Source organism: Pseudophryne corroboree, chromosome 3, assembly GCF_028390025.1.
Source record: "Pseudophryne corroboree isolate aPseCor3 chromosome 3, aPseCor3.hap2, whole genome shotgun sequence".
In the NCBI taxonomy this organism is placed as follows: Eukaryota; Metazoa; Chordata; class Amphibia; order Anura; family Myobatrachidae; genus Pseudophryne; species Pseudophryne corroboree.
In genome coordinates, this window is record NC_086446.1 from 342648466 (window position 1) to 342659445 (window position 10980).

Below are 10980 nucleotides of genomic sequence, written 5' to 3' on the forward strand. Positions count from 1 at the left end.
AGGGAGTTTTAATTATCCCGTACTTGGACGATCTCCTTATAAAGGCGAGGTCCAAGGAGCAGTTGTTGGTCGGAGTAGCACTATCTCGGGAGGTGCTACAACAGCACGGATGGATTCTAAACATTCCAAAGTCACAGCTGGTTCCTTCCACACGCCTACTGTTCCTGGGGATGGTTCTGGACACAGAACAGAAAAAATAAGATTTTACTCACCGGTAAATCTATTTCTCGTAGTCCGTAGTGGATGCTGGGAACTCCGTAAGGACCATGGGGAATAGCGGGCTCCGAAGGAGGCTGGGCACTCTAGAAAGATTTATGACTACCTGGTGTGCACTGGCTCCTCCCACTATGACCCTCCTCCAAGCCTCAGTTAGGACACTGTGCCCGGACGAGCTGACATAATAAGGAAGGATTTTGAATCCCGGGTAAGACTCATACCAGCCACACCAATCACACCGTACAACTCGTGATACTATATCCAGTTTGACAGTATGAAAACAACTGAGCCTCTCAACAGATGGCTCAACAATAACCCTTTAGTTAGCAATAACTATTTACAAGTATTGCAGACAATCCGCACTTGGGATGGGCGCCCAGCATCCACTACGGACTACGAGAAATAGATTTACCGGTGAGTAAAATCTTATTTTCTCTGACGTCCTAGTGGATGCTGGGAACTCCGTAAGGACCATGGGGATTATACCAAAGCTCCCAAACGGGCGGGAGAGTGCGGATGACTCTGCAGCACCGAATGAGAGAACTCAAGGTCCTCCTCAGCCAGGGTATCAATTTTGTAGAATTTTGCAAACGTGTTTGCCCCTGACCAAGTAACAGCTCGGCAAAGTTGTAAAGCCGAGACCCCTCGGGCAGCCGCCCAAGATGAGCCCCCCTTCCCTGTGGAATGGGCTTTCACTGATTTAGGATGCGGCAGTCCAGCCGCAGAATGCTCCTGCTGAATCGTGTCACAGATCCAGCGAGCGATAGTCTGCTTAGAAGCAGGAGCACCCAGCCTGTTGGGTGCATACAGGATAAATAGCGAGTCAGTTTTCCTGACTCTAGCCGTCCTGGAAACATAATTTTTCAAGGCCCTGACTACGTCCAGTAACTTGGAATCCTCCAAGTCCCTAGCAGCCGCAGGCACCACAATAGGTTGGTTCAAGTGAAAAACTGATACCACCTTAAGGAGAAACTGGGGACGAGTCCTCAATTCTGCCCTATCCATATGGAAAATCAGATAAGGACTTTTATATGACAAAGCCGCCAATTCTGATACACGCCTGGCCGAAACCAAGGCCAATAACATGACCACTTTCAACGTGAGATATTTTAGATCCACGGTTTTTAGTGGTACAAACCAATGTGATTTTAAGAAAACTCAACACCACGTTGAGATCCCAAGGTGCCACTGGAGGCACAACTGGGGGCTGAATATGCAGCACTCCTTTTACAATGTCTGAACTTCAGGTACTGAAGCTTATTTTTTCTGGAAGAAAATCGACAGAGCCGAGATCTGTATCTTCAAGGAGCCTAATTTTAGGCCCATAGACACTCCTGCTTGTAGGAAATGCAGAAATCGACCTAGTTGAAATTCCTCTGTTGGGGCCTTTTTGGCCTCACACCAAGCAACATATTTCCGCCATATGCGGTGATAATGTTTTGCAGTAACATCTTTCCTGGCTTGAATCAGCGTAGGAATGACTTCCTCCGGAATGCCCTTTTCCTTTAGGATCCGGCGTTCAACCGCCATGCCATCAAAACGTAGCCGCGGTAAGTCTTGGAACAGACAGGGCCCCTGCTGCAGCAGGTCCTGTCTGAGCGGCAGAGGCCATGGGTCCTCTGATATATAGTTTCTTGAAGTTCTGGGTACCAGGCTCTTCTTGGCCAATCCGGAACCACGAGTATCGTTCTTACTCCTCGCCTTCTTATTATTCTCAGTACCTTTGGTATGAGAGGCAGAGGGGGGAACACATAAACCGACTGGTACACCCACGGTGTTACCAGAGCGTCCACAGCTATCGCCTGAAGGTCCCTTGGCCTGGCGCAATATCTTTTATAGCTTTTTGTTGAGGCGGGACGCCTTCATGTCCACCTGTGGCCTTTCCCAATGGTGTACAATCCTTTGGAAGACTTCTGGATGAAGTCCCCACACTCTCGGGTGGAAGTCGTGTCTGCTGAGAAGATCTGCTTCCCAGTTGTCCACTCCGGGAATGAACACTGCTGACAGTGTTAACACATGATTTTCCGCCCATCTGAGAATCCTTGTGGCTTCTGCCATCGCCATCCTGCTTCTTGTGCCGCCCTGTTGGTTTACATGGGCGACTGCCGTGATGTTGCCTGATTGGATCAGGACCGGCTGGTTTTGAAGCAGAGGCCTTGCCTGACTCAGGGCATTGTAAATGTCCCTCTGTTCCAGAATATTTATGTAGGGAAGTCACCTGACTTGACCAAAGTCCCTGGAAGGTTCTTCCCTGTGTGACTGCCCCCCAGCCTCAAAGGCTGGCATCCATGGTCACTAGGACCTAGTCCTGTATGTCGAACCTGCGGCCCTCTTAAAGATGGGCACTCTGCAGCCACTACAGTAGAAATACCCTGGTCCTTGGAGACAGGGTTATCAGCCTAATGCATCTGAAGATGCGACCCGGACCACTTGTCTAACAGGTCCCCCTGAAAAGTTCTTGCATGGAACCTGCCGAATGGGATTGCTTCGTAGGAAGCTATCATTTTTCCCAGGACTCGCGTGCAATGATGCACCGATAACTGTTTTGGCTTCAGGAGGTCTCTGACTAGAGATGACAGCTCCTTGGCTTTCTCCTCCTGGAGAAACACTTATTTCTGGTCTGTGTCCAGAACCATCCCCAGGAACAGTAGACGTGTCGTAGGAACCAGCTGTGACTCTGGACTGTTTAGAATCCAACCGTGCTGTTGTAGCACTTTCCAAAATAGTGCTACCCCGACTAGCAACTGCTCCTTGGACCTCGCCCTTATAAGGAGATTGTCCAAATACGGGATAATTTAAAACTCCCCTTTTCGAAGGAGTATCCTCATTCCGGCCATTACCATGGTAACACCCTCGGTGCCCTGTACAGTCCAAACGGCAGAGTCTGGACTTGGTAATGGTAATCCTGTACCACAATCTGAGGTACTCCTGGCGAGGATAGTAAATAGGGACATGCAGGTAAGCATCCTTGATGTCCCGGGATACCATGTAATCCCCCTCGTCCAGGCTTGCAATAACCGCCCTGAGCGATTCCATCTTGAACTTGAATTTTTTATGTATGTGTTCAAGGATTTTAAATATAAAAAAGGGTCACACCGAACCATGCGGTGTCGGTACCCCAAAACCGTGTGGAATAGTAACCCCGTCCTTGTTGGAGTAGGGGCACCTTAAGTATTACCTGCTGGGAATACAGCTTATTAATTGCCTCTAGCACAGCCTCCCTGCCTGAGGGAGTTGTCGGCAAGGCATATTTGAGGAAACGGCGGGGGGAAGACATATCGAATTCCAGCTTGTACCCCTGAAATACTACTTGAATGAAACAGGGATCCACCTGTGAGCGAGCCCACTGATCGCTGAAAATTTTTGAGACGGCCCCCCACCGTACCTGGCTACACCTGTGGAGCCCCCGCGTCACGCTGTGGACTCAGAGGAAGCGAGAGAAGAATTATGATTCTGGGAACAGGCTGACTGGTGCAGCTTTTTCCCTCTTCCCTTGTCTCTGTACAGAAAGGAAGCGCCATTGACCCGCTTGCTTTTCTGAAGCCGAAAGGACTGTACCAGATAATACAGTGCTTTCTTAGTCTGTGAGGAAACTTGAGGTAGAAATATTTCTTCCCAGCTGTTGCTGCGGATACGAGGTCCCAGAGACCATCCCCAAATAATTCCTCACCCTTATAAGGCAGAATCTCTATGCGCCTTTTAAGGGCAGCATCACCTGTCCAGTGACAGGTCTCTAATACCCTCCTGACAGAATGGACATTACATTCATTTTGGATGCCAGCCGGCAAAATATCCCTCTGTGCATCACTCATATATAAGACGACGTCTTTAATATGTTCTCATGTTAGCAAACTAGTATGTTTGACAGGGTCACCGACCACGCTGCAGCAGCACGCTCTGCAGGTTTCAGTCTAGTACCTGAGTGTGTAAATACAGACTTCAGGATAGCCTCCTGCTTTTTATCAACAGGTACCTTCAAAGTGGCCGTTCCTAAAACGGCAGTGCCAAACCTATTTTGACAACCGTGTGAGCGCCTTATCCACCCTAGGGGATATCTCCCAGCGTAACTTATCCCCTGGCGGGAAAAGGTACGCCATCAGTAACTTTTTAGAAATTACCAGTTTCTTATCAGGGGGAACCCACGCTTTTCACACACTTCATTCATTCATCTGATGGGGGAACAAAACACTGCCTGCTTTTTCTCCCCAAACATAAAAACCCATTTTTTAGAGGTTAATGTCATAAATGTGTAACACATTTTTTATTGCCGGGATCAAGTCACGGATGTTCCTAGTGGATTGTGTATATGTCTCAACCTAGTCGACACTGGAGTCAGACTCCGTGTCGACATCTGTGTCTGCCATCTGAATGAGCGGGCGTTTTTGAGCCCCTGATGGCCTTTGAGACGCCTGGGCAGGCACGGGCTGAGAAGCCGGCTGTCCCACAGCTGTTACGTCATCCACCCTTTTATGTAAGGAGTTGACACTGTCGGTTAATACCTTTTACCTAACCATCCACTCTGGTGTCGGCCCCACAGGGGGCGACATCACATTTATCGGCATCTGCTCCGTCACTATATAAGCCTCCTCCTCAAACCTGTCGACACAGCTGTACCGACACACCGCACACACACACAGGGAATGCTCTGACTGAGGACAGGACCCACAAAGCCCTTTGGGGAGACAGAGAGAGAGTATGCCAGCACACACCAGAGCGCTATATAATGTGGGGATTAACACTATAACTGAGTGAATTTTCCCCCATAGCTGCTTGTATATACAATATTGCACCTAAATTTAGTGCCCCCCCTCTCTTTTTAACCCTTTGAGCCTGAAAACTACAGGGGAGAGCCTGGGGAGCTTTCTTCCAGTTGCACTGTGAAGAGAAAATGGCGCCAGTGTGTCTGAGGGAGATAGCTCCGCCCCTTTTCCGCGGCCTATTCTCCCGCTTTTTCCTGGATTCTGGCAGGGGTATTTACCACATATATAGCCTCTGGGGCTATATATTGTGGTATTTTTGCCAGCCAAGGTGTTTTTATTGCTGCTCAGGGCGCCCCCCCCCCAGCGCCCTGCACCCTCAGTGACCGGAGTGTGAAGTGTGCATGAGGAGCAATGGCGCACAGCTGCAGTGCTGTGCGCTACCTTGGTGAAGACTGATGTCTTCTGCCGCCGATTTTCCGGACCTCTTCTTGCTTCTGGCTCTGTAAGGGGGACGGCGGCGCGGCTCCGGGACCGAACACCAAGGACTGGGCCTGCGGTCGATCCCTCTGGAGCTAATGGTGTCCAGTAGCCTAAGAAGCCCAATCCGGCTGCAAGCAGGCGAGTTCGCTTCTTCTCCCCTTAGTCCCTCGCTGCAGTGAGCCTGTTGCCAGCAGGTCTCACTGAAAATAAAAAACCTAATTCTATACTTTCTTTCTAGAGGCTCAGGAGAGCCCCTAGTGTGCATCCAACCTCGGCCGGGCACAAGATCTAACTGAGGCTTGGAGGAGGGTCATAGTGGGAGGAGCCAGTGCACACCAGGTAGTCATAAATCTTTCTAGAGTGCCCAGCCTCCTTCGGAGCCTGCTATTCCCCATGGTCCTTACGGAGTTCCCAGCATCCACTAGGGCGTCAGAGAAAAGTGTTTCTCCCGCAGGAGAAAGCCAAGGAGCTGTCATCTCTAGTCAGAGACCTCCTGAAACCAAAACAGGTATCGGTGTATCACTGCACACGAGTCCTCGAAAAAATGGTAGCTTCATACGAAGCAATTCCATTCGGCAGGTTCCATGCAAGAACCTTTCAGTGGGACCTCTTGGACAAGTGGTCGGGATCGCATCTTCAGATGCATCGGCTGATAACCCTGTCTCCAAGGACCAGGGTGTCTCTGCTGTGGTGGCTGCAGAGTGCTCATCTTCTAGAGGGCCGCAGATTCGGCATACAGGACTGGGTCCTGGTGACCACGGATGCCAGCCTTCGAGGTTGGGGGGCAGTCACACAGGGAAGAAATTTCCAAGGACTTTGGTCAAGTCAGGAGTCGTCCCTACACATAAATATTCTGGAACTGAGGGCCATTTACAATGCCCTAAGTCAGGCAAGGCCCCTGCTTCAAAACCAGCCGGTACTGATCCAATCAGACAACATCACGGCAGTCACCCATGTAAACCGACAGGGCGGCACAAGAAGCAGGATGGCGATGGCAGAAGCCACAAGGATTCTCCGATGGGCGGAAAATCACGTCTTAGCACTGTCAGCAGTGTTCATTCCGGGAGTGGACAACTGGGAAGCAGACTTCCTCAGCAGACACGACCTACACCCGGGAGAGTGGGGACTTCATCCAGAAGTCTTTCAACTGTTGGTAAACCGTTGGGAAAGGCCACAGGTGGACATGATGGCGTCCCGCCTCAACAAAAAGCTAAAGAGATATTGCGCCAGGTCAAGGGACCCTCAGGCGATAGCTGTGGACGCTCTAGTGACACCGTGGGTGTACCAGTCGGTTTATGTGTTCCCTCCTCTGCCTCTCATACCAAAGGTACTGAGAATAATAAGAAGGCGAGGAGTAAGAACGATACTCGTGGTTCCGGATTGGCCAAGAAGAGCTTGGTACCCAGAACTTCAAGAAATTATATCAGAGGACCCATGGCCTCTACCGCTCAGACAGGATCTGCTACAGCAGGGGCCCTGTCTGTTCCAAGACTTACCGCGGCTGCGTTTGACGGCATGGCGGTTGAATTCCGGATCCTAAAGGAAAAGGGCATTCCGGAGGAAGTCATTCCTACGCTGATAAAAGCTAGGAAAGAAGTAACCGCAAACCATTATCACCGTATTTGGCGAAAATATGTTGCGTGGTGTGAGGCCAGGAAGGCCCCTACTGAGGAATTTTAGCTGGGTCGTTTTCTGCACTTCCTACAGTCGGGAGTGACTATGGGCCTAAAATTGGGTTCCATTAAGGTCCAGATTTCAGCTCTGTCGATTTTCTTCCAGAAAGAACTGGCTTCACTGCCTGAAGTTCAGATATTTGTAAAGGGTGTGCTACATATTCAGCCCCCTTTTGTGCTTCCTGTGGCACCTTGGGATCTCAACGTGGTGTTGAGTTTCCTGAAATCACATTGGTTTGAGCCACTTAAAACTGTGGATCTGAAATATCTCACGTGGAAAGTGGTCATGTTATTGGCATTGGCTTCGGCCAGGCGTGTGTCAGAATTGGCGGCTTTGTCATGTAAAAGCCCTTATCTGATTTTCCATATGAATAGGGCAGAATTGAGGACTCGTCCCCAATTTCTCCCTAAGGTGGTATCAGCTTTTCACTTGAACCAACCTATTGTAGTGCCTGCGGCTACTAGGGACTTGGAAGATTCCAAGTTACTGGACGTAGTCAGGGCCTTGAAAATTTATGTTTCCAGGACGGCTGGAGTCAGGAAAACTGACTCGCTTTTTATCCTGTATGCACCCAACAAACTAGGTGCTCCTGCTTCTAAGCAGACTATTGCTCGCTGGATTTGTAGCACAATTCAGCTGGCGCATTCTGCGGCTGGATTGCCGCATCCTAAATCAGTAAAAGCCCATTCCACAAGGAAAGTGGGCTCATCTTGGGCGGCTGCCCGAGGGGTCTCGGCTTTACAACTTTGCCGAGCTGCAACTTGGTCAGGGGCAAACACGTTTGCTAAATTCTACAAATTTGATACCCTGGCTGAGGAGGACCTTGAGTTCTCTCATTCAGTGCTGCAGAGTCATCCGCACTCTCCCGCCCGTTTGGGAGCTTTGGTATAATCCCCATGGTCCTTACGGAGTTCCCAGCATCCACTAGGACGTCAGAGAAAATAAGATTTTACTCACCGGTAAATCTATTTCTCGTAGTCCGTAGTGGATGCTGGGCGCTATCCCAAGTGCGGATTGTCTGCAATACTTGTATATAGTTATTGCCTAACTAAAGGGTTATTGTTGAGCCATCTGTTGAGAGGCTCAGTTGTTTTCATACTGTCAAACTGGATATAGTATCACGAGTTATACGGTGTGATTGGTGTGGCTGGTATGAGTCTTACCCGGGATTCAAAATCCTTCCTTATTATGTCAGCTCTTCTGGGCACAGTATCATAACTGAGGTCTGGAGGAGGGGCATAGAGGGAGGAGCCAGTGCACACCAGATAGTACCTAATCTTTCTTTTAGAGTGCCCAGTCTCCTGCGGAGCCCGTCTATTCCCCATGGTCCTTACGGAGTTCCCAGCATCCACTACGGACTACGAGAAATAGATTTACCGGTGAGTAAAATCTTATTTTTACTGCATTCTGATCTTTTAATTGACATACGTACGGAATCGTGGTCATCTCCAGGGATGAAATTTTTCTTGTCCAAAAATATGCTAGCTCGTTACCCTATCCCTGCGGAGTTGAGTAACAAGTGGGAAACTCCACTGCCGGTGGACTCTCATGTTGCCCGTCTAGTGGTATCTTCTACTGTGCCTGTCGCAACTGTCACCTCACTGAAGGAACTGACGGAAAAGCATGTGTAGGGATGCCTGAAGTCTATTACACACTTACCGGTGCTGTGCATAGACCCACTATGGCAGCTTCTTGGCCTGCAAAAGCTATTGAAGCATGGGTTCAGGCTATTGAGGATAAGCTACCTCTAATTTTTCTGACACTGCCAGACAATATCTGTCGTATTTTACCACAGCCCATCACTATATTCAGGAGGCGGCCTCTGATGCAGGCATAATGGCGGCCAAGGCGTCTACTACGTCTATCCTGGATCGCCAGATTTTGTGGTTAAGGTCCTGGAAAGTGGACCTGGACTCCAAAAAGACCTTGGAGGTTCTCCCTTTTATGGGAGGCATACTATTTGGAGAGGATCTGAACAAGATCGTGACTGACTTGGCAACAGCTAAGACTGCATTTCTCCCAAGTACTAATCCTTCTGCGCTGAAGGTTAAGAGTACCACTTTTCGTTCATTTCAGCCTCCAGGTAAAGCAAAGGGTCGGGCATACCCGAGACAGGCTCATACTTCCAAAACTACCAAGCCTAAGTCTAAGTAATCTTGGGCCGCACGTCAGCCTGCTTCCAAACAGGACAAACCTGTGGCATGACGGGGTGGTCCTCCCATCGGGGGACCCCATGGTGGGAGGTCAACTTCTGCTGTTCGCCCAGGCCTTGTTAAAGACCACTTCAGACGCCTGGGTGTGGGAAGTTGTCTCTCACGGGTACGCGATCTCCTTCAAGAGACGTCCCCCTCACCAGTTCTGCTCGACTGTTATCCCTTCGGATCCACTGAAAGCACAGACTTTACACTTTGTTGTACAATCTCTCCTAGATACTAGAGTGATTGTGCCAGTACCTCTGTCTCAAAGAGGCAGGGGCTATTATTCGACACTGTTTCTAGTCCTGAAACTAAATGGGTCCTCCTGGCCTATACTCAACCTAAATCTTTGAACAAATTTGTGAGGGTATTCAAATTCCATATGGAAACTCTGCGTTCCATTGTACTGGCCATGGAACCCAAGGACTATATGGTATCCCTGGACATACAGGATACTTACCTGCAGATTCCTATTGTCATGTCACATCAGCAATATCTGCAGTTTGCTATTTGCAACCTACATTATCAGTTCCAGGGCTTGCCTTTCGGACTGACCACGGCTCCTCGGATCTTCCAAGGTCATGGCAGTCATGACTGCTCTTCTCCGCCATCAGGGTGTCAGGATCATGCTGTATCTGGATGACTTGCTGACCCTGGCGAACTCCCCAGAGGTTCTCCTCGGTCTTCTGGAACTGACGGTCCTACTCCTACAAGCCCACGGGTAGCTCATCAACTGGAAGAAGTCCTCGCTGGTCCCTGCTCAGAGCATGGTGCACCTGGGGGCATTGTTGGACACACACAACAAACGATTGTTCTTGGCTCCAGAGAAGGTCCTGAAACTTCAGGACAGGATCAGATACTTCCTTTCTCGCCAGAGAGTGTCCGTACACTAAGTACTAGGCCTCATGGTGTCTGCATTCGAAATGGTAGAGTATGCTCAATTTCATTCCCGCCTTCTGCGGAGGTTAATCCTTTCAAAGTGGGATGGCCTGCCTCACCGGATCAGGTCTCAAATGATCTCCTTGACTCCGGAGGTTCGCCTCTCACTGAGCTGGTGGCTACAGGACCACCAGTTGAGCAGGGGCCGTCCCTTCTGGATCTCCAACTGGGTCATCCTGACAACGGACGCCAGTCTGCGAGGTTGGGGCGTGGTGTTGGAGCAACACTCCAGGGAGGAATCTCTCCTCCCGATAAACATTCTGGAATTGCTGGCTGTGTTCAATGCGTTGACACTGGCCCTGCCTCTGGTACAGAACAGGCCTGTTTAAGTACAATCCGACAACGCCACCACGGTGGCATACATAAATCATCAAGGTGGCACTCGAAGCCGCATGGCAATGATGGAAGCGTCAAAAATCCTCCAATGGGTGGAATGCTATTTGCCAGCTATATCGGCAGTGTTCATTCCGGGAGTCCTTAACTGGAAAGCGGACTTCCTCAGTCGTCAGGACGTGCACGCCAGAGAGTGGAGCCTTCATCCAGAAGTCTTTCAACTCCTAGTGGACAAGAGGGGGGCCTACCAGATGTAGACCTGATGGCATCTCGACACAATCACAAGGTTCCGGTCTTCGAAACAAGGACAAGGGATCCTCAAGCAGTGTTCGTGGACACACTGGCAATTCCATGGAACTGTAGGCTGCCATACATGTTCCCTCCAGTGTCACTCCTGCTCAGGGTAATATGCAAGTTCAAGAAAGGAGGCATACTACTTCTAA